Here is a 23688-nt window from a genome sequence, read left to right as displayed (position 1 = left end):
AAAGTGATGACATTCACATTCTCTCTAAAGTTCATGTTCAGATGGGGAGATGGGCAAAGTAACCTAGGGGCCTAGAGAACAACCTTGAAAGGAGACCTCATGCTCACGGAGCATCTGCCTATATGGGGACCTGAATATTCCCAGGATTACAGTTTTTTGTCTTTTTTTTTTTTTTTTTTTTTTTTTGGTGGGGGGGCAGGGATTGAACCCAGAGGCACTTAACCACTGAACTATATCCCCAGCCCTTTCTATATTTTATTTTGAGGCAGGGTCTTGCCAAGTTGCTTAGGGCCTCGCTTGCTGAATTGCTGAGGCTGATTTTGAACTCATGATACTCCTGCTTCAGCCTTCCAAACTGTTGGGATTATAGGCATACACCACTATGCCTGGCCACAAATAGTTTTAAGATGTAGAAAGGCACTAATTTAAGCAAATTTCTTCAAGCCATATAGCTGATTGGTTAGTTGCAGTGTTAGAATTCAAAGGAGGGTGTGCTTAGTGCAGGTTTGTGACCTGTACAACCCTGTGCTCTTGAGAGAAACTGGATTGGAAGGCTGTTGAGAGCCACAGCCCAAGAGGCCCCTGCAAACTTCCAGCTGCCAGCTGATGATTGGCTCACAGTGGCCCCAGCAAAGTTCTAGCTGCCAACTGATTGGCTCCTCTGCGGTGATGCTCATTGGGCTGTTTCCCTGCCCTTTCAGATCACAGAGCTGCTCCTTGGGGGAACTTTTTTTTTGGCTCCTCCCATGCGACCCAGCCAATTGGCCTCAAGAGCAGGAGGAGTCGGGGGAGGTGGAGAGGCTTGGGGAAGCCAGTGGTGGCAGTTGGGCTCTGAGGGAATTCCTGAAGAGCTCTGCGGTGTGGTGTGTGTGTTCTAAAAATAAAGTTTGTTTCTTTTGACAAGTGGCTCCTGAATTGTGCCCAGCCAGACTGCAGCAGAAGGCAACTCAAATTAAGAGCTTTCTTCCCAGATTATAGACATCACATCATACTGAAATGCACATATCTCTTTTCAGAAACTTATTAATGAGGATAGTACAGTTTCTTTTTAAGACTCCATCTGAAGAAAAGAGCATCCTTGGAATTTAGCCTTCAGGACCCTGGGTTTTTCAATGCTCTCCTGTCCACAAAATTAGCTATATTGTTAGGAAATATTTTTTCTTGCCTGGTTCTTGGAAAGGCTACCTGCCTTCTCAATTTGCCTAACTTTTATTGCAGGATTGGATGTTAAATTTCAGTAAAAGTTTCTCATAAGCTAAAAACCACTGAGTAGATGCTTAACCTTTTGAGAACTACATCCTGCAAACTTGAATACCACTGTGAGATATAATTTTCCACACAAGGCAAACAAAACATTTAATGATCCCTCCTTGAGAACTTTAATGTGATTATGTGTTGTGATGTGAACCCTGGGGTCTTCCTTTCTTGGTTACGATTCAAAATTATGAGTCATGAAAATTATAAATTATTACACTGATCAGGTACTTGTGAAACCCTACAAAAAATGTTAAATCTGTATATTTCAAGGATATGCTCTACATTCAGCAACATAATTTAGAAACAACCTACAGTACAGTCCTAAAAGGTGTAGTAAACTCTTTGGACTGTGTTTGCTATAGATGTATATATTTTGTGAAATTCTTAAGATTGTTATCAAAATATAGAACTTGCTTCTAAAAGCTTAAGAATTTTATAAAGTTTTTGCCCCATACTCTACCCTAACCAGTGGGAAGAATTCCAAGTTTTACACAGCTTTCCCTTACAAAGCTCATAAATTGAACTGTAGTTAAATTCTCAGGCTTTCTTCCTATATTAGGGTTCTCTAGAGGAACAGAATGAACAGGAAGTATAATCATAAAAAGGGGCTTAGTAGGTTGGCTTACACGACCAGGAATTGGGTAATCCACAATGGCTGTCTGCAGGCTGGAGAGCTGGGAGAACCAGTAGCTGCACAGTCCAAGAGGCTGAAGCCCAAGAAAAAGAGGGATCAACTGTGCTACCACTAGTCTGAGACCTAAGCCTTCTGGAGAATCACTATCAGAGTCCGCTTTGGAAGGGTGAAGAAGTGAGAATTCCATATCCTCAGACCACCACAGCAGTATTCAAGAACCCATTTAAGAAGAATCTAGCTTGCATCTGCTGCTGCTGCTGCTGCTTTGTTCTTCTGATTTTTATTCCATCCAAGCCATCATCCTATTGGTCAGTGCTGCCCATGCTTAGGGAGAGTCTCCATTTCAGTTGGCTATCCCACAGGCCAATCATTTTTAAACACACCCCATTGACACATCCACAATCCTCTTAAACATTGTAATCTCTTAATCCAATCAAGTCAGCAATTCAAGTTGACTTTTACACCTCCCAATTGTCTTTGCAAGTACCCTTTCTTTGCTTGGTATTGATACTTCAGGGGAAGAAAGCAGAATAGCCAGATGTGTTATCTTTATTTTTTTATTGATTTTTTAAAAATAAGTGACAGCGAAATGCATTACAATTCTTATTACACATATACAGTACAATTTTTCATATCTCTGGTTGTATGTAAAGTATGTTGACACCAATTCGTGTCTTCATACATGTATTTTGGATATGTCTATCACATTCCACCATCCTTGCTAACCCTCTGCCCCCTCCTTTTCCCTCCCACCCCTCTGCCCTATCTAGAATTCATCTATTCCTCCCATCTCGCCCCCCCCCATTATGAGTTGGATCTTTATATTAGAGAAAACATTCCACATTTGTTTTTTTGGGATTGGCTAATTTCACTTAACATTATCTTCTCCAACACCATGCATTTACCTGCAAATGCCATGATTTTATTCTCTTTTATTGCTGAGTAAAATTCCATTGTGTATATATGCCACACTTTTTTTTATCCATTCAACCACTGAAGGGCATCTAGGTTGGCTCCACAGTTTAGCTATTGTGAATTGTGCTGCTGTAAACATTGATGTGGCTGTGTTTCTGTAGTATGCTGTTTTTAAGTCTTTGAGGTATAGACCAAGGAGAGGGATAGCTGGGTCAAATGGTGGTTCCATTCCCAGTTTTCCAAGGAATCTCCATACTGCTTTCCATATTGGCTGCACCAATTTGCAGTCCCACTAGCAATGTATGAATGTATCTTTCCCCCCACCTTCTCGCCAATACTTATTGTTGTTTGTCTTCATAATAGCAGCCATTCTGACTGGAGTGAGATGACATCTTAGAGTAGTTTTGATTTGCAAAAGAAACTAAAGAGCTAAGAATCTACAAATAACTTTACAGAGGTTGACCAGGTGATTTTTGAAGTCACCCAGTTGGTCCTGGGATCTGACTAGAATTTTTTTCATTTTTTCATTCACTCATTCATTCCACATTTACTCCAGCCTGTTCTATAACATAGACTGGGGATATAAATGGCAAGAAAAAACTTAGGTAACCTAACAGGCAGTTGCAATCTATTTTTGGTAAGTGGTATAAAAAGTCCTACAGAGGGGCAACTAGCCTGGAAGGGGGGGGGGGCTGACCAGAGCTTTTTTTTTTTTTTAAATCTTTGTTTTTTAATTTATTTTATGTGTTGCTGAGCGTCGAACTCAATGCCTCACTCCTGCAAGGCAAGTGCTCAACCACTAAGCTACAACCGTAGCCCAGAGGGTCAGAGCTTTTGAAAATAGAAAATGTGAGCTAAGGGTTGTGGATTAAAGGGGCTTGGGGAAAGACAGGGTGAAAAATCTTGCATGACTAAAACTGAAGAGTAAGGTCACAAAAAGCATCACGACAGCCAGAACAACTATAATTTAGAGTCAAGAAGATATGATACTAGAGAAGGTGAGGACAGCTGTTGAAGAACTTACATAACCTAAGTTTTTGGTTTTAACCAGAGAGACCGTGAAGGGTTTTTCCTCTTGTCCTTTTCCTGCAGTGCTAGGAATTAAACCCAGGGCCCATCTCACATGCTAGACAGGTTCCCTACCATCTAAGCTATACTCCAGCCCAATAAGGGAGAATTTTTAAGCAGGATGTTGGGTTCCAGTGTCGAAAATGAGTTATAGGTAGGAAAAACAATTTAGAGGTGGAGAGGATAGGAAGAGAAAAAGAAGTCGATTCCAGAGATAGTGAGATGGAATAAATAACACTTGGGTGTGATTATGAATGGAAAGTAGAAGAAGGAGAAGGGAATTTGTAATTTTCTAACTTAGGAAACTTAGATGGAAGTTGATAGTAAGATAAATAAGTTGAAGGGGGAATGTAGGTTCATTTTTGGATATGCTTTGTTGGAGGTGCCTGTATAGATGTCAAATAATAACAAAAAATATTGGATATTACAAGTGGTAGCTATATTTGTGAGCACTGAGAGATGGGAGAAAGTGCAGATTAAAAGTCACTTGCCCAAGTTAAAATGTAAATATAATACCTGGACCTCATTTGCAAAGATTGTGAGTAAATTAGGGCTAGGATTAGTATAATTATACACATATGCTAATTGAACTATGTGGTTATTAACACAACTGTATCTATAATATGAACACAAAGGAGCCGACTTACCCAAAATCATAGACAAGCAAGTGATCAGATTAGGTTTTAAATGTACTATTTGGGCCAGGTGTGGTGGTGCACATCTGTAATCCCAGTGGTTTGGGAGGCTGAGGCAGGAGGATTGCAAATTCAAACCCAGCCTCAGAAATTTAGAAGGTCCTAAGCAATTTAGTGAGACCCTGTCTCAAAAAATAAAAAGGGCTGAGGATGTGGCTCAGTGGTTAAGGGTCCCTGGAATCAACCCCTGGTACAAAAAAGAAAGAAAAAAAAATAGTACACTTGGGAAATCAAGCCTAGGGCATCTATACTGCTATATTAGTTTTCTATTGCTGCATACCTAATTAAGATGAACTTAGTGACTGTGTATTAGCTCATGATTCTGAGGGTGAGAAGTCCCACGTGATACGGACTGGGTTCTCAGAGTATCACAAGGCTGAAATTAGTGTCAACCAGGTTGAGTTCTCATCTGCAGGCACTGGGGGGAAATGTACTTCCAAGCTCACTCTTGGCAGACTTCATTCAGTTTCTTGCAGAGGTAGAACTGAGGGGAGTTTTCTTTCTGGCTGTCAGCTGGCATTTGCTCTCAGCAATCAGAGCCTGCCCATATTTCTTGTCTTGCAGTCTCCATCTTCAAACCAGCACAGCAGCATTGAATCCCCCCTTGCATTTTGAATTTTTGAGTCCCTCTGTGACCATCTGGGGGAAAAATAAATCTGCTTTTAAAGGCTCATGTGATTAGTTCAGATGCACCTTGATAATCACATATTTTAGAGTTCAGCCTTGGTATAAAATCTAACATAACCACAGGGATGAAATCCATATTAACAGTCCCAGGGATTAACCAGGGCACTTGATTGGCTGGGAGGGTGTCTTGGGGAGACATTTTAGGTTTTTTTTTTCCTAGTAGAGTTATGAGTAAAAGCAAAAAGGTAACATTTAAGCTAAACAAATGATAGACTCCTAGAGTCTGAAAAAACTTTGATGCTATCTAGTTTAGGCTCCATACTTCTCACCTCAGAAACATTCTCTCCTTACTGTCTTGAGAAGGGCAATCTGGAATCAACCTCCACTTTAAGTCTTTTTTTTTTTTTTTTTTTTTTTTTATAAATTCTAAACTAAGGTCAGTTTCATTTCGAGCTATAATAAGCCTGTGTTCTTTCCCCAGTTATGAAACAAGTGAATATGAAGCACTGAATTAACAGTCTTATGGAGTTTATTTAAAACAATTTTAAGTGAATGAATGCAAGAGATGCAAACTTTTGAAACAGGAGACGGAGGTGGAACAGAATCAGCATATGAGGGATATTATTAAACCACAGCTTGTTTCATAGAGCTTGAAAGAGGTCTGGTCCAATTCTATTTCTCAACAATATATATTTAAAACTTTTAAAAAAAGAAAAGTCAAGACGGAATTACAAAAATGGAAGTGTATTTTTAATACTAAGCTTAGCAAACCAATGCTTTTAACAAATACAGTGACTATATATAACAGTAGAAATCTACTTGTGAAGCCTTTACACATGGCCTTCCTGTGGCGCATGTGTGTTGCCCTGAGGATCAATCAAATCCAGTGCCTTACAAATGCTAGGCCTTCTTGTACTCTTCTAAACATTTCTGAAGTCCAAATTGATGATATCTGTAAAAAAAAAAAAAAAAAAAAAAAAAAAAAAAAAAAAAAAAAAAAAAAAAAATTAAATATATCTTTTGTCCTTGCAAGATCTGCCTTCACACAGAACAAATATGTAACACCCTCCCCCCAAAGGCAGTATTTTAAATAATTATATCTGGGAGAAAATAATGAAACTTAGGGGGAAAAGTCTGATTGAATAGTTTGTGTTATATCCATATAATCCAATGTTTTGCATGGATTAAACAGCATGAAATAGGCCCCTATACTGCCATGAAAAAAGTTCATGATCCCGACCCACCACGCCCCTTTCACTCTGTGCCCTAAGTACTGGCAACTGAACCCAAGCAGAGTTTTACCACTGGGCTACACCCCCAGATCCTTAACCAAAATCTCTCAAATTTTGAGACAGGGTCGCGAGGTTCATCATGAATTATTTTAAAATTAGAAAACAAATTGCAGAGCCATTAGAGAAAATTAAAAAAAAAAAAAAAAAAAACTTGAGAAAAATAGTTTTTATTTCTAGCTTGTGAACAAGGTCCTTTCATTATCATCTCCAACATTTGTAACACGCCCATTCCCAACCAAACTTGCAAAATGACCACTTTTGTTACCCGGAAAGAAGCATTATTTCATAATAATTACAGAAAGGAAAAAAAGGTCCAACCAGAGGCAGCCGAAATAGCTCAGTTGGGAGAGCGTTAGACTGAAGATCTAAAGGTCCCTGGTTCGATCCCGGGTTTCGGCAGTTTTGCAATTGTCATATTGTCACCACTAGCTAGTTTCTCAGCCATTGACCTGTATTAATCTCACCCCCTTTAAAGGGGTCGAAATGGGTGGTCTGTGAGTATTCGCACTTGCCCTTGAAGACTCTCCTATTGTTACCCTTAATCTCTTGTAAAAGGCTCCCGGTCAAGTTATCAAGTTAGTGTCCCCTGATTTGACTGTCCCCACGCGCAGACCGCAGCTCACTTCTAAGTACTAAGTACTCCAGCCCTCGTTCTTTCTTGTTTTCCAAGACCGTCCTGCATCTGCAGCCTCCGGAGACTTTCTCAAAGGGCAGCGGCTCTGGCTGGGCAGCGGTTCCGCGGCCAGATGCGCGCCGCTGGCCTGCACCGCCCTGTGGGCGGCTGGGTCCTGGGACCTGCACGACTCCGGGAACCGCCGCAGCTCGCGCACCTTGTTGGCCAAAGAAATCTTGGAGAGCGTCAGTCGCCCAGACTTTGTTCAGCTAGTGTAACAATAACAAGGACCCCAAGCCAGCTCTTGGATGGGGCATCGGAAGACCTTTCTGGTTTAACCAGACAAAAATCTAGGACCGCCCACTTAAATCCGAGTTGCAGAGAAACAACACATACCCTTTAGTGTAAGCCTTGTCTCAAATATTGCATGAGACATAACAAAGTGCATATTCCTTGTTTCTGTAAAGTTCGGATTTCAGTGGGTACCCTGTATTTTTACTTGGTGAATCACAAGCCACTAGTGTACATCATATCCTCTGGCCTCTCTGCCCATCTTAAGACCCAGCAAAAATTCTCAGACACTCTACTTAGGAGGAACTGAATTTCAAAGCAGACTTGTGCTATTTCTGGTCCTCCATATTTCAAAATTTACAAGTGCATTTGCACCCATCAACCAGTGGCAGAAATCACCAGGAAAGACCCCAGGAACAAGCGGCTTCACCTGCCCCCAGGTCTCCAGAGTTGTTCACACTCCTTTAGGATTGGGTTAGAGGACAAAAGAATCTAGAGGCTCAGGAGATCCTAATTTGAAAAACAAAAGCAACAAAACCCCCTCAAAACCCCAAACCAAAAATCTTGTTAGGGAACCACTCCACTCAAGGGAAAGCAATTGAACAAACACACACTTTTTTTTTTTTTTTTTTTTTAATATATGACAGCGGAATGCATTACAATTCTTTTTACACATATAGAGCACCATTTTTCATATCTTCGGTTGTATACAAAGTATATTCAAACCAATTCGTGTCTTTATACATGTACTTTGGATAATAATGATCATTACATTCCACTATCATTTCTAACCCTCCCTTCCCCTTCAACCCCTCTGCCCTATCTAGAATTCATCTATTCCTCCCATGCTCCTTCTCCCAATCCTTCTATGAGTCAGCCTCCTTATATCAGAGAAAACATTTGGCATTTGTTTTATTGGGATTGGCTAACTTCACTTAGCATTATCTTCTCCAGCGCCATCCATTTACCTGCAAATGCCATGATTTTGTTCTCTTTTATTGGTGAGTAATATTCCATTGTGAACATATGCCATATTTTTAAATCCATTCATCTATTGAAGGGCATCTAGGTTGGCTCTCCACAGTTTAGCTATTGAAACACACACTTTTTTTTTTTTTTTTTTTTTTTTTAAAGGCAGGAGTCAGGCTGAACCCTGTGATCAAGGTCTAGTTCTCACATTCTAAGAACTCACTGGCAAAAGGCAAAATGGAGACAAATACTCTGCAGGCCTATTTACAGCCTTCGCTTTCTGTTAGTCTGCCAAGATGTCAGCTAGGCTTCATCTTCCAAATGGCTGGGTTTTTAGTAAGAGACCCTTGAAAATCCAACAATGACCAAAAGGAAGGAAACAAAAACAGTGGTCTAATAAATCAGGCAGTTCAAACTTTGTATGATGCCTGTCAGAGCCCGTGATGGGTCTGTTTCTCAATTATGTAGTTGAGTGGGAGAAATAAAGAATGTCTATGTACTTCTGCCTTTGTCAATGCTTTATTCGCTCAAATCACTCAATGTTTTATCTATCTATCTATCTATCTATCTATTTATTTACTTATTTATTTTTGGTGGTGGTGCTAGGAATTAAACCCAGAGTTTTGTGCATTTGAGGCAAGCACGCTACCAACTGAGCTGTATCTCCATCCTGTTCTATTGGTTCTTAATCAAGAAAATGACAATCCTGGATGCTAGGCACTGCAATAGACATAATTAATTCACAGCAAACAATTCTAGATTAATTAAGTCACAGCAAGCAATTCTAGATTAATTCTAAGCACTGCAAAAACACTTAATCATGACAGGCTCATGACAGACATTCCCTCTGCATACTAAGTTCTAGTGTCAGATCAAAAGTCTCAAGCCTTAGGCTTAAAGTCCAGCAGATGCACATTCACTCAGACGGTAGTGACCAGATCAGGAACCAAGGCAGGCTTCTCCTGGGTCGTAGGGAGAAGTTGCGGCTCTCACCAGGGTCAAGATGTGGTTGTAGAGTTTGAGAGAGGTGAGGAAAATGCAGAGGATCAGGCAAACGATGAGAAGATTTGGGATGTCTGTCCAGGTCCTCATCAGGCTCTCCAGCGTGAGGGCATTAGTGTTGGGTGGCTGAATGTCTGTTCATTTGCTCCATTATTTATACCAAATTTTGGGGCTTTTGACCCCACTTTCAATCTCTATCAGCGGCCATTGGGTCTCTCAGTTATGTCATTTATCTGATGTTAAAACATCTGGTCTGGTGGTCCCCAAACTGATTTTCTCACTGCTCCCCCTTTAGCAGGAGGGGGGGGGGAGGAAAACATGCCAGAGACTTCACTGAGTTTGTCAGGGTGGGGAGAAGTGATTTGTTTGTGCCTGAGGGCCATACGGGAGGGCTCCATAGGCTTGCCTCGTGAGATTGCAGGTTTCAAACTGGAGCTTTAAAATGGAGTTGCTTGGCTCAGGCCTAAGGCCATCCTTACAGGGTCATCACGTGGGTCAGTTTGGTTAGGCCAGGATGTCCAATTGTTTGGTCTAGGACCAGTCTAGATGTTATTGCGAATGTATTTATTTTAAAGATGTGATCATGTAGCTGGTGGTAGCACAAGCCTGTAATCCCAGTGGCTATGGAGGCTGAGGTAGCAGGATGGCAAGTCTGTGGCCAGCCTTAGCAATTTAGCAAGACCCTGTCTCAAAATAAAAAATAAAAGTGTTGGGGACGTGGCTCAGTAGTAAAGCTCTGGGTTCATTTCCTAGTATTAAAAAAAAAAAAAAAAAAAAAAAAAAAAAGAAGTATGATCATGGGACAGACCTGAGTCTACAGACTCAAGTTCTAACCAATAGCCTAACAGTCTTTCAATAGCTGTTTAGCATAGATTTTGACCCAACAGTACTGGTACTTTTCCAATACCTGATTAGCATAGATAATGATCAATGCCCCTGCCCAGTAGCTGTATAAACACCTAGACTAGTACATTTAAGTGGCAATCCCTATTCCAGCCCCCTCAACCTACAGGAGTTTGTCTTTTCTCACTTGAATAAACCCTACTCTTTTATGCTAAATAAGTAAACAATCAACATTTACATCAGTAGGCTTTGCCTGCAAGTGAGTGATTTTATTCTCTTTTATTGCTGAGTAATATTCCATTGTAAAGTCAATTACCCTCCCTAATGTGATTGTACCTCATCCAATCATCAGATACCCTCAAGAGCAAAAAAGGATTTTTTTTTTTTTTTCTGATGAAGACATACTTCTCAAAATTTTGATACAAAAAACCTGCTGGAGTCTCCAGTTTACGACCTGCTGAATTTGAATTCAAGACCCCAAGTTCAACTCTTATATGAATTTTCTGTCAATCTGCCCTAAAGGATTTGAACTTGCCAACCCCCAGTGTTTGAACTAAGTTCTTAAAAAAAAAACTCTCTCCTTGTCTGTGTGTTTCCTATTGGTTTTCTGGAGAATCCTGACAGCACATTTTAAAGTGTTACATTATGCACAGGAAATGGAGAGTGGAAGCCTGTTTCTACAGCTCTGAGCCTAGGACAGCTACCTCAGGGATGTAAAGGTGGGAGTCACACTCCTAGGAAGTGTTGGGCCTGTAACCCTGTCCAACTTTCTGACTGAAGAGGAAAGGAGAATCCCTGAATCCTCTTGGGATCTGAGCAAGAAGCTCAGAGAAGGCTGTGGAGTTCTGACTGGGTCACCTTCCTGCCGGTGTGCAAACTCCAACTCACTTTTCAAGGTATAGTCCTAAGGCTTTTTGGTTTTCCCTGCCACATGCTACTCTGCCAGCTGCTCATGTCATAGGGAGCTTCCTAGAGAGGATGGCATTTAAACAATGTTCTCAAATTTGGAAAAGATAACTGAAACATGCTACTTCGAAATATGCCATTTTAGCATAAGAATTATTTTGAGTTGAAAGCATGTAAGGAGCAGGTACCCCCAAAAGTTCTCTACCTTTCCCTCAATTGTCTAAAAATAGGACATAATTTTCAAAGATGTCCCTATTCTCTTATCTACCAAGAAGGACAAAGGTTAATCATGAATGTAGTCTTATTCCCTTATCAGTGCGGAGATGGCACTGGAGGAATCTCTCTGTATGACCGATTTTGCTAACTACCTTTATCTACCAATACTTTGCCACATATCTATCTCCTGTAATTTATTGTCCCTGGAGAGGTAGGGTCCTATATTTCTTATCACTTCTCCAAAAATTTAACGTTCTTTGTTGAAGATGCTATTATATAAACTGGAATTCTAGAGCATCCCTTTAAGAATCACTCATTCCCTGGCTCTCTCCCATGTATATGTGAAATGCACACGTTAATACACTTCCCATTGTTTTTCTAATTTTTCTGTCTTTTGTCACAAGGGTCTCAGCTGAGAATTCCAAAGGGTAGAAAGTAAAAGTCTTCTTCTTTCTCGACAGGTGCTTGGGGGCAACGAGGGGACAGACGTTGAAAGGGAGGTGACATTCCAACTAGCGATAGAACAGAGGCTCAGAGAAACTGAAGGTTGTGACGGGATCTGCGGAATCTGCGCTGTGAAAACAGCGCGGCTTACAGGTGAGCAGCAGGGGACCCGCGGGGGATTCCGCCTGCGAACCGTGCTGAGCTGCGCGTGCGCAGGGACCTGCCCGCCGGGACCCAGCGGCTTGGGGCGGGCTTCCCGGAGGCCGCTGGAGCTGCAGCCGTTTGAGTGTGTTTCCCAGGTCTGTCTTTTAGCCAGTCTGTTTCGCACTGCCTTTTGAAGTGGGCACGTCGGCGGGGGGGACAAGGAATTGGAAGTGGCGTCTTCATGCCTTTAACCTCCGAACTGTGGTCTCTGAGCCTGTGCGCTTTGGGTTTAGGACGGAGCAGCGCGCAGGGGTGGGGACGCTTAGGAGGAGGATTCCCTTTCCGAGCAGTTTTGCAGAACTCGGGGTGCACGTGTGCCAGGGTGCGGGTGCCTCCAAATAAATGAGGAGCGTGTTTTATTTTATTTTAAAAAGAGTCTGTATCCAGCTGCCAAGGCATACATGAGCCACGTGCTCTTCAGATTTCCTCACTTCGTCCTCTTCTCGCTTCCATGGGGTCCGTGCTTGGGGATTAGATTGAATCCTACACTAACGAGGAACCCAGAAACTCGCCATTGATATGGTTATGACTGTACAGCAAAAATGATTACAGTTTTCACTCAATAAAGTGGGACCTGTGCTATGGGCCCGGATAGCTCAGTCGGTAGAGCATCAGACTTTTAATCTGAGGGTCCAGGGTTCAAGTCCCTGTTCGGGCGCAGGCTCCTTTTTTTAAAAAATCAAACACCCTAGCACCTTTAGAGAGAGGAATGCTGAATTCCTGCAGTGCCTACTCCAACGACCCCAAACAGTTCTTGCAAAGAAGCAAGGGCATTAAGGGAGATGAATACTTGTAGGTCCTTGTGCGAAGGTATCCAGAGACTTCTAACCTATCGTCGTGGCGCATGCAGACACCTTTAACCTGCAGCCTATCTCCCTTCTGCTGAATCCCAACTACTGCTGTTGCATTCCAGGATGGGAAACAAGCTCCTCTGCGACCTCGCTTCGTTCCCTTGCTGGCTATCTTGGGTTTTGCTCCTGCTAGGTGCCTGCGAATATGGCACGGACCCTGCACCTTTCAACCTGTCCCTTAGAGTTGTTTTTTTTTTTTTTTTTTTTTTTTTCTGAAAAGGAAGAGATCATCTGAAGTGTCAAACAGAGCAGCTCCCTTCTCTAAACTAGACCAAATCACCCCCACCCCGGCTGGTCCCAAAGTGTGACCCAGACTACAGACAGAAGTTGAGGTTGACATACCAGCTTCTGTTAGTGGGGGAAGGAGGGCGCACGCTGGGAGAGAATGCATAAAAGGCGCTGGAATGGGACAAAATGATAAAAAACACCCACCCAAATAAGGGGAAATTTAACCTACAGCAAGCCTTTAGGAGGTTGGCTTGTTAACATAAAAAGCTCAGGCACAAGGTCACCCAGGTGAACTAATTTTCCCTGGGCAGTTGAGAGTCCAGGTGCAGCTCTTGACTAGCCAGAGATGGAGTCTTCCTTGGTTCAGCCAGGCCACAGAAAGAAGCCCAGCTTAATTTTATTGACAGTATGGGAAGGTGGCCTGAAGGAGTCAGCTGCCCTCTTAGTAGGTAATGGACTTTGGCCCCCAGCCAGTGATGATTAGAGGGAAAAGTCAAGGTGAAGGTGGAACTTGAATTTGAGGCAGGGTCTTCACCCTTCACTCAGGATCCACACAGATTCCACAATTACCATCTCCTCCTCTCTAAAACTCAGCTTCCTCGGGAATAATAATTTGTAATAATAATAAAAATAGTTTCATCACATAAAGTTTTTGTGTTAATTAAATGTGCAGTGCTTAACAGGGACTTTGCCTGAAAGCAGGCAGTCGATAGATGGTAATTATTATTATTACTAAAGAGTTTTCAATTTAGAACTGAATCAAAAGATACATATTGGAACAGGTAAGGAGCCATTTCAAAGAAATATTTGCCAAAGATTATAAACCTATATTCATATAACTTGCTCGATAGGTTTGTGCTAAAGGAACCTGTGGTCACTGATCCAAGAAAGAGTGGACTGGTTGGGTGAGACTGTCAGAAAGCATTCCAGGGAAAAAAACAGATAAGGAGCTGTGGCAAACACCCCAATTTTCCTCCTTCTCCCTGAGGGAGTCCCTTGGAACCTGATCAAATCCACTTTGGGCAGCTTTCAAAAGTGGAGTCTCTGCTCCAATTGTTTTGACTCAATTAGGACAGTCCAGGCTGGGCGAGACAGGGCAGGTGGTGGAGAGTGTTGGTTCTTTCTGGTCTTTCCTCTTCCAGTTCCTCTCCTTTCCCTTTGGTGAAAAGTGACAGACTAAAAACTAAAGTCTCAACCATGCCCTTTCAGTCTTCAGAACAGTCAGATGGGTCTGGTTCAGTTCTGGATGGCTGGGGGCAAATGATTTATTTCAAGATTTATTGTATTATCATATCAACGGTATGACACATGTGGTGTATAGAGACTGAATGCAACCAAATAGATCAAGTGTTGGGCACAGAGAGGGTTTTCAGTGGCTGTTGTTATTCTCATTAGAGGTAGAGAAAGAATTAGGAAGACAATGAAAGGTAATCTGGGACGATGCAGAACACAAAAGTGTCCCTATATGACAGGAATTAATATTCTGTGTCACTGTTCTCAAAATTTCATGGCTAAAAAGAATAGACCTTTTTTTTTTATTTTTTTTTATAGGAATACACTTTATGAAATTAGGGGCCAAAAAATTTGAAGGTGAAGGGAAATGAACATTTTTTTCTTTGTCTTTTAAATTTCCCTCCAGCACGGCATCACCTACCCTTGTCCTTGCCGAAATAGCTCAGTTGGGAGAGCGTTAGACTGAAGATCTAAAGGTCCCTGGTTCGATCCCGGGTTTCGGCAGAACTTTTTGTTGGATGGAGTGCACCAAGTGTTCTTCCCCAACCCCATTTGCACAAGTACACCTACACTGCAAGCCCACACCCCACGCGTACACACAGAGCTTTGTGTGTGTCCCTTCAAGGGGTACAGAATGAGTTAATTTTATTTAGTTTAGCATTATGAGGACCCCAAAGAGTTTAAGCCTCTTAAATCTCAGGATAATCTGTTTCCAGGTCCATAGTCGCTCCATGTACCACTTGTAGCATTATATGGTGCAAAGCATAATTTTGTGGAGGCTGGCATGTCTACCACACAGGGGGAAGATGTTGGGTTGTTTGTCCTCAGTGTACTTACCTTACTAGGGATGAAAATTTTCTTATCAGTGACAGATATAAAGATGACCCTAAAAACATTTCCACTGCAAGACTCACAAAGTAAGGAGCCCATGAATCTGGTGAAGGACAGTGCCTCGTTGGGGACTTGTAAATGATGCATTACCTGAAATATTTCTTCAAATCTCAGTTTCCTCACTGAGCTTTTAATAAAAAAGTGCCGGAACACATTCCTCGGTGCCCAAAGTTGTAGAATTCCTGTCCAAAGTATTACTATTGTGATTCTGACAGGTATGCAACTTTATTTATTTTTATTGGTTGTGCAACTGTATTACTTATGTATTTATTGATGTTTTGAATATAAAAGTAGTACCTATCAGACTTAAGGGGGAAAATGTCCACGTTGGACACTTTCACTTTTTCCGTAAATTCCAGGTATGGCGCAGCATTATATCACCTGCTCAGCAAACAACCTGTCGGGTTGTGTCTTCTCTGCTGCTGGCCCAGCTACAGACTCAAGCAAGTTCGTTTTGAGGCTTAAAACAACGCACGCCCGAACAGGGACTTGAACCCTGGACCCTCAGATTAAAAGTCTGATGCTCTACCGACTGAGCTATCCGGGCTCTGCCAGGAGCCTCTTCCCTTAGCGTATCCACAGTAAAACAGGCCACGTGCCAGCATTCTTTTCCTCCTGGTTTAAAATCCCGAGTCTTTGGGATGACAAAGTATTCCTACAAAATCGAGAAGAGCCTGGCGTCTGGACAAATGCTGCCCTTCTCTCATCACATACAGAATATAAGGTCTAACAGCACAGCTTCCTGTCTGACCAGCCGCAAGCCCCAATCTCAGGCGCCCTATGGGGCACTTCCACGTCGAATTCCCCAGGTTCAGAACCTCTGGACCGGTTTCTAATCCCCGTCTTGGTAGGAGAGGAGCCCTGGAACGTCTTGTGGAGGCAGGAGGATGCCTGCTTAGGTGTCCAATAGTTGGGCTACCATCCGACAGACCCCCACGGAATGCCCACTGCACTCCAGGACCTCAGCAAGCTCGGGGCGCTGCAAAGCCTCGCTGTCCGTCCTCGGTGGGGCCGGATCACAGCGAACCCGAGGTCCTCAGGCCAGCGCTGAGGGGCTGCAGCCAGCCTTGGCGCACGCGGGAGGACTGGGCCAGGACCACCCAGCCACGCTTCCTGGGGTTAGGCCTAAACCGAGCCATGGATGGTGACTGGGATCGGCCCTTGAAGACTTGGAAAAAGAATTCTGACCAGAGGGAATGGCCAACGGGCAATGGCATTATTTACTTCGCTGAGAGTCTGCTTCCGTGGAGAAAGATGCTGAACATGCAAATTAAGGGCTACTTTTAAAAATCTTTTTTAAAGGGAGTCCTGTTATCATGGCAGCTGTTTCCTGAATACATGTCTTCAGTCATTTTTTTAAAAAACTTATCCTGCTTCTTCATAACTTCTTTGCCATATCATTCCGAAAGGCATTGGAAAAGATTGCCTGAAGGGGAGCATTTGGAATCATATAAGGTTGGAGCCTCGCATGCATTTTAACTCTTGGAGTTAAGAGGCAACCCACCATATCAGGAAGCAATGAGGAAATTATGTATGAAGGGATCAGGGGAGGGCTGGGGTTGTAGCTCACTGGTAAAGGACTGGGATGTAGTGGAAAAGTGTCCTTGGGTTCAATCCCCAGTGCTAAATAATAAACAAACAAACAAATAATAAAAATAGCCAGTTATGGAAAGATATAAGATATTCAGGTTATGCTGGATATAAAGGATGCAATGTGCCATATGATGTGTATATATTTATTGGTGAAAAATGAAAGAATATGTGCACATATGAATTATACTTAGTTATATATGCCATATATGTATATATATGTATATAAATATATCAAAAAATCTAATAAAGATGTCTTTTTTTGAGGATGACAATGAATCTCTCACTGTTTTCTTTATCACACATATCTGTATTATTGGAATTTAAAAAACAAGTATGTGTTATTTTTGTAGTAAAATAAGTGAAAAATCTGTGATCTGTTACATTATTACAAGCTTTTAGGATCTCCTAGTTGACTCCTCAGATCCAAACTTCTTTGAGCTGTTTTTTTTTTTTTTTTTTTGTGTGTGTGTGTGTGTGTGTGTATGTGATTTTCTTTCTTTCTTTTTTAATTGATTTTATTTTTTTTTAAATACATGACAGTGGAATGTATTACAATTCTTATTACACATATAGAGCATAATCTTTCATATCTTTGTATAAAGTATTTTCACATCAATTCATGTCTTTATACATGTACTTGTGTTTTTTTTTTGCATTACAATTCTTATTACACATATATACCAAAATTTTTCATATTTCTGTTTGAATATAAAGTAGGTTGACACCAAATTCGTGTCTTCATATATGTACTTTGGATAATGATGTCCATCACATTCCACCATTCTTGTTAATCCCCTGCCTCCTCCCTTTCCCTCCTTCCCCTCTTCTCTATCTAGAATTCATTTATTCTTCCCAAGTTCGACCTCCCTACCCCATTATGAGTCAGCCTCCTTATATCAGAGACAACATTCAGCATTTGTTTTTTTAGGATCGGCTAACTTCACTTAGCATTATCTTCTCCAGCATCATCCATTTATCTGCAAATGCCATGATTTTATTCTCTTTTATTGCTGAGTAAAATTCCATTGTGTATCTTTAAGCTGTTTTCTAAGGATTCCACAGAGAAAGATTAAAAACACAAACTTCCTCCTCAATGCCTCATAGTTTTGGAGGGGAATTGTTGGTATTGGAAAACCACACACGTGTTAGATTCAGTTTTCACAAGAGAAAGACTCGAATCTCTAAACATGGGATAGCAAATCTAGGTTTAAAGGAGAACACTAAAACTAGACCCCCTCCCCCAAGCAGCCCTCTTGCCAAGCCTCACAGCCCCAGGCAAGTTATGAGCCTTTGTCCTGTTCCTCTGTCTACCTCTGGAGCTTGGCTTCTTTCAAGGCACCAAGTTCACAGTGGCTGCTGAGGATGGATCCTAATGAACCAGAGCATGAAGACCTGTTCAGGTCAAACACAGGCCTCAAACTGCCTTCCCATCTAGTGTCCATAGTGTGGGACAGTCCTGCTCAGCTGCCTGCATTTCATTCAGTACTTCCTAAGTGCTCTTTTCCCCTCCATGCCCAACTTGAAAGATTACCACATCCCACACTCTAACACCTTTTGGATTGGGGAATTCTGGCCTATCTTAGAGTGCAAGAGTTGTGCAGAGGTCCCTGCTTGATCCTTTCCAGATGGGTTGGGAACTGGGGGCTCTGAGCCTTCCCACATGGCTGTGTTTTTCCCTTTTAGGATATTTCTATGTTCCCCCATGCCTGGCTCAGTGCCTCCTGCAAGGCAAATTCTCAAAGACTCATTGAATGAGGGGCTAGTTGAATGAAGGCCATTGGTCAGGGAAGGCTTAGAGTGGAGGAGGAGGGACAGAATTGATCCTTGGGAGTTCTTATTTAGTTGGGAGGGTGGAATATTAATGTCAAGTAAAGGACAATTCTATGCCATTACACTGTGCCACCTTGCTTTATCTTTTTTCTCTCTCTCTGTGGTGACACTGGGGAATTGGACCCAAGGGCGCTCTACCACTGAACTGCATCCTCAGCCCTTTTTATTTATTTATTTATTTTTATTTTGAGACAGGGTCTTGTCAACTTGGCGGGGCTGGCCTCTAACTTGCAATTTGCAGTCCTCCTGCCTCAGCCTCCCCAGTCACTGGGATCATTTAGAACAGTACTTGGAGCTTACAGGATCTAAAAGGAAAAAAAAAAAAAAAAAAAAAAAAAGAAAAGAAAGAAAAACAAAACAACAAAACCCCTGCTACCAGTGAATGTGTTTACAGCACAATGTCCTTGTTCTGTACCTTTAACCTCTAAGAATTATAAATTTCAACCAGAAGTTTTCTTTCTACTTGGCAAAAAGCATCAGCTCCAAAGGTGTCCTTCAAGTTTTATTTACATCTGGCAAAATACAGGTATCTTCTTCATGGTAACACTTGATCTCTCCCTCCTTTGAGGACTTGTGTTTAAGATCTATTTGGAAACAAACTCAGGATTTGGAAAAGTACAACAAATCTCTACCAGAAGTGGGGTTCGAACCCACGCGGATATAAATCCATTGGATCTTAAGTCCAACGCCTTAACCACTCGGCCATTCTGGTATCTGAAATCCCCTTAATTTGGTTTTTGGTTACTTCGGTAATTTTGGGCTTTTTTTTTTTTTTTTTAAGTTCTAAAATTAAAAAAATTCTTGGAATTAAAAAATAAAACGGAGTGATGGTGATGGTGATGGCGGGGACTCCTCAGTAACTTTTGCTCGTATCTCGCTAACCTCTTCATTTGGTGACCAGGAATTGGAGCCTGGTGACAGTGATTGGAAAAAGTAGCAGGATCATTTCGGGTCGCAGGAACCCCAGCACGCCCAAGCAAGGGTTTTTCCTTTGTTTGATTCTTGCTTCTTTTTGGTAAGGTGACATATTAAGGGACTGAAGTCTCTTGAGTCCTTTCAGTTCGTGACCCCCCTCGATGGTTGCAGTTTTGATCCTCGATTTTCATTCCCACTTGCTGTCCCGTTTATTTAAAAAAAGCGACTCTGGTGGGACTCGAACCCACAACCTTTGAATTCCTTCATCTATCTAGAAGTCCAATGCGCTATCCATTGCGCCACAGAGCCGGATAGCCTGTTTTCTTTCGCGCTTTATACATCAGGGCAAGAACGGCGCGCAGCCGAGAGCCGAGCGCAGGCTGCCTTCCCCCGAGTAACCACGCAGCCGTGTGGCCGAGGAAAGCCTTGCCTGGGATCCGCGCCAGGAAATCTGAAAAGCTTTGGAAAATTTCTTTCCGAGCACGTTTGCCAAGCGCCCAATCTGATCTTGTTTACAGTTACATTGTCTTTGTGCGCAGTTATGGTATCCCGGCCCACCTGGTGCCTGTAGGGTTCCATAGTGTAGCGGTTATCACGTCTGCTTTACACGCAGAAGGTCCTGGGTTCGAGCCCCAGTGGAACCACGGAGTTGCATTTTCTTTTTCCCGGCCCCCGGCCCCCAGCCCCCCTTCACCTTAACCATTTTTAAGCCTTGGAGTTTGTTTCCAGAAGCTGCAGTCGCGGCCGCTTCCACGGTGTCCCCAGTGTGCTCGGTCTTAAATCAACGGCCTTTTTCCTTTGAGCGTTGGAACGTTTGTATTTCTTTTGGAGTTTTTCCTCCATCCGCAGTCCCTGAATGTCCAATTTCAGTTTCTTTGTGCTTTATTAAAATTTATTATCTTGAATTAAGTAATCTTGGTGCCCACTCCCTGCACGTGGTTCCATAGTGTAGCGGTTATCACGTCTGCTTTACACGCAGAAGGTCCTGGGTTCGAGCCCCAGTGGAACCACCTCGTGCTACAAGGTGTTCTCTTTTGAGCCTCCTTTTGCTTAAGGAGGCTGGAGAGGAAGGGTCTAGCCAGAGTCCCGGCGGCGTTTTAGCCCTACAGCCCTGTCTCTGCTTTCCTGAACGTTCAGTCCAATGGGCTGAGGAGGCTGCCCCCATGTGGCATGTCCTGGGAAGTGCAAGTGGCTCTTCACAGCAGCCTGCGCCTGCGCCCTTGGTGGAGCTGCCTGCAGTTCTGGATTCTTGAGCTGACCCGGCGGAGTCCGCAGCGTCGTCCTGTTGCTCGCTACGTGCCATTGTCCAAGCTACCCCTGCACTACCTTTAAAAGCCGCTACCCGCACCACGGAGTTGAGCTTTCTGAAGTCCACCTCCTGCTTTGTTGATTAACCTTTAGTCCACAGACTTATATTTTATTTACTGAAACTAAAAATACTTTTTGAAAAATTAATGTGCGCAGGGTAAAGAATTCAAAATCCTTCGCATGTCCCTTCTTTTAAACTATTTACCTCTTGTCAGGTTTTCTGTTATATCGTTAATGTTTTCTTGCTGGTTCCTAGTTGTTCTTTGTATTTTCTTCAGATTCAGGACATTTTAAAATATATATATATTTTTAACGCTGGGGATTGAACAGGGCCCTGCGCATGCGCACCCTTCCTCTGACCTGCAAAGGGTCACCACCCCCTCGCCATCCCCACCACAGCGTGTGCCCTGCGGGGGACTAATTTTGCAAATGTATTCCCCAGACTTGCCATTTGTCTTTTTATTATGGTACTCTAGGCTATGCAGAAGTTACCTATTTTTTATATGGTCTAATTCATCATCCCCTTATTTGGGGGAGGGAGGAACTTTTACAATTTCTTGGTTAGAAAGTACTTCCTTATTTTGAGATTATATCTCAAAAATTATGCTATATTGTCTTTCAATGATTATATAATCAAAATTTTTGTGATGTTAAAATCTTTAGTCCAAATGAAATTTCCATAACTGGGTAAGAGAGGGAAGATGGGCTTTTACAAAGGGATTTTATGAAGACTTTTGGGGACTGAAGGTCACAGGAGTAAACCGGTCTGCTTGGTAAAAATCACACTGATTCCAGAAATTAAAATGGTCCTGCCTTTGCATGTTGCTTAACCCCCTTAGAACTTTCCAGAAGCTCTGCTAAAGTAGGTATGGTTTCTTGTACTCCCTGGGCTCATCAAACCCATTCCTTGTGCTTTCCTATGTGCCCCTGTCACAAAGGACATAATCCAGAGGTTCAACCTGGAGACTCCAGAACTAAACTGAGGTTCAGTTTCTAGTCATCTCTTCCTGGTTGTGTATCCTGGGCATAGTACCTAACCAGTCTGTGCTGCATGGCCTTGGACTAGCTGCTTAACTGCTGGGTGAACTTCTTTCTTTGTATAATGGGGATAATATCTCACACGATTCTTGAGAGGATATGGTGAAATGGTACATCTGTATATGTCAGATTATCTGCACTTAGTAGACAGGGAGTAAATGTCATTAATTCTGTTTTGACAGATAGGTGTGGTACAGTTTGAGTAGAATAATATCACTCCCTTAGGGAAATTTTTAGGAAATGCTGCAGTTAGAATATGTGATCTTAATTTGCAAGGTCTCTCTCCTCGGCTCTTCCTCTCTCTCTGTCTCTTCGCATTGTCTTTGGTTTACTTGTATCTCTGTGCCCAAACTCCCCCCCCCCCCCTTTTTTTTTTTTTTCAAGGAAACCAGTTACTTGGATCTGGCCACACCCTAATGACCACATTTTAATTTTCTTACCTTTCTGAAGACCCTATCTGTAAATAAGGTCATAATCTGAGGCACTGGGGGTTGAGGCTTCAAGATATGATTTTTAGATGGTGTTTTAGTCAGCTTTTTCACTGCTGTGACAAAAGACCTGATGAACAATTTTAGAGGAGGAAAAGTTTTTTGGGGGGGTTCATGGTTTCAGAGGTGTCAGTCCATAGATGGCTGGCTCCATTCCTTGAGGTTTGAGGTGAGGCAGAACATCATGGCAGACAAGTGAGATGGAGGAAAGTGGCTCAGTGCAGTGCACCAGGAAGCAGAGAGAGACTCCCCTTACCCCAGATAAAGTCATGCCCCCAATGACCCACCTCCTCTTGCCACCCCCTTACCTGCCACAGTTACCACCAAATCAATCCCTACCAGGGGATTAACACAGAGTAGGTTAAGGCTCTCATAACCCCATCATCTCCCCTCTACATTTCCTTGGCATTGTCTCACAGGTGAGCTTTTGGGAGACAGCTAATATTTAAACCATAACAATTCAACCAAGACCACAAATTATCCAAACAGACCAAGCGGTTTTGCCCCCAAACACACACCCTTCTGAATTTCTCTTCTTGGGGGATTGCATCACCACCCCACCACCCCAGTCAGACACCACGCAGGTACTCTGACTCCCCCTCATTCTGCTCTCCTACCATGTAGTCACCAGGTCCTGCAGATTCTGTCATCTGCAACCCCCTCTCCCCCACTCTGCTGCTCAGTGGGTCTCTGTCATCTCTTCTCCGACCTCCCAACAGCATCCCCATCTTTGGTCTAACACTACTCCAGTCAATGCTTCACAAAGCAATCAGAATGACTTCTCTAAAGTGTAACTCACGTTCCCTATTTCCTTTACCCCAGAGCCCTCTGAGCCATGGTCTTCCTCTCCAGCCTCTTTCTTGCCACGTTTCCTTGCTGTGTTGCCGTGTGTTCACTAGGTCTTTGTGTTGCACACTTACTCCCCAGTGCAGCAGTGTTGGGAGGTGGGAGCCAACGGGAGCTGTCTGGCTCACGGGGGATCCCCCCTCATGACTGTATTGGTGCTGATTATGAAAGGACTGGAAGCTGCAAGTCCAACCTTTCGCTCTGTTTCACTATGTGATGCCCTTTGGCCTCTTATGATGCCGTAGGAAAGCCTGTACCAGTGGCACCCCTTGTTCTTGCACTTGCCAGCCTGCAGAACCAGGAGCCAAATGTGCTGAACGTAAGTATAGTATACAGAATTAGTTTCTGTTCATTGTAAATTAGTCTGTAGCATTCTATTATAGCAGCCTAAAATGAACTAGGACACCTGCTGCCCAGTCCTTGAGTCTTCTCCTCCTTCATCATTAAAGACCCACGGCTCCCCATTCATGGCGGTTTGGATCCCACTTCCT

At 42.7% G+C, this 23688-nt stretch overlaps 8 non-coding genes across 8 annotated transcripts; 5 read left to right on the top strand and 3 right to left on the bottom strand.

Moving 5' to 3' along the window:
* The first annotated feature begins 6814 nt into the window (after positions 1 to 6814).
* Trnaf-gaa (transfer RNA phenylalanine (anticodon GAA)) lies at positions 6815 to 6887 on the top strand. Its single transcript has one exon. It is a non-coding gene; the product is annotated as a tRNA-Phe (tRNA).
* A 5674-nt stretch (positions 6888 to 12561) lies between these two features.
* Positions 12562 to 12634, top strand: Trnak-uuu (transfer RNA lysine (anticodon UUU)). The gene has a single exon. It is a non-coding gene; the product is annotated as a tRNA-Lys (tRNA).
* Positions 12635 to 14719: 2085 nt separating this feature from the next.
* Trnaf-gaa (transfer RNA phenylalanine (anticodon GAA)) lies at positions 14720 to 14792 on the top strand. The gene has a single exon. It is a non-coding gene; the product is annotated as a tRNA-Phe (tRNA).
* Positions 14793 to 15653: 861 nt separating this feature from the next.
* Positions 15654 to 15726, bottom strand: Trnak-uuu (transfer RNA lysine (anticodon UUU)). The gene has a single exon. It is a non-coding gene; the product is annotated as a tRNA-Lys (tRNA).
* Positions 15727 to 19231: 3505 nt separating this feature from the next.
* Trnal-uaa (transfer RNA leucine (anticodon UAA)) lies at positions 19232 to 19314 on the bottom strand. The gene has a single exon. It is a non-coding gene; the product is annotated as a tRNA-Leu (tRNA).
* Positions 19315 to 19740: 426 nt separating this feature from the next.
* Positions 19741 to 19826, bottom strand: Trnar-ucu (transfer RNA arginine (anticodon UCU)). The gene is given in 2 exon segments: positions 19741 to 19776; positions 19790 to 19826. It is a non-coding gene; the product is annotated as a tRNA-Arg (tRNA).
* A 262-nt stretch (positions 19827 to 20088) lies between these two features.
* Trnav-uac (transfer RNA valine (anticodon UAC)) lies at positions 20089 to 20161 on the top strand. Its single transcript has one exon. It is a non-coding gene; the product is annotated as a tRNA-Val (tRNA).
* A 293-nt stretch (positions 20162 to 20454) lies between these two features.
* On the top strand, positions 20455 to 20527 carry Trnav-uac (transfer RNA valine (anticodon UAC)). The gene has a single exon. It is a non-coding gene; the product is annotated as a tRNA-Val (tRNA).
* The last annotated feature ends 3161 nt before the right edge of the window (positions 20528 to 23688 follow it).

Source organism: Callospermophilus lateralis, chromosome 2 (assembly GCF_048772815.1).
Source record: "Callospermophilus lateralis isolate mCalLat2 chromosome 2, mCalLat2.hap1, whole genome shotgun sequence".
Classification (NCBI taxonomy): domain Eukaryota; kingdom Metazoa; phylum Chordata; class Mammalia; order Rodentia; family Sciuridae; genus Callospermophilus; species Callospermophilus lateralis.
This window is presented reverse-complemented; position numbering and strand designations above follow the sequence as displayed.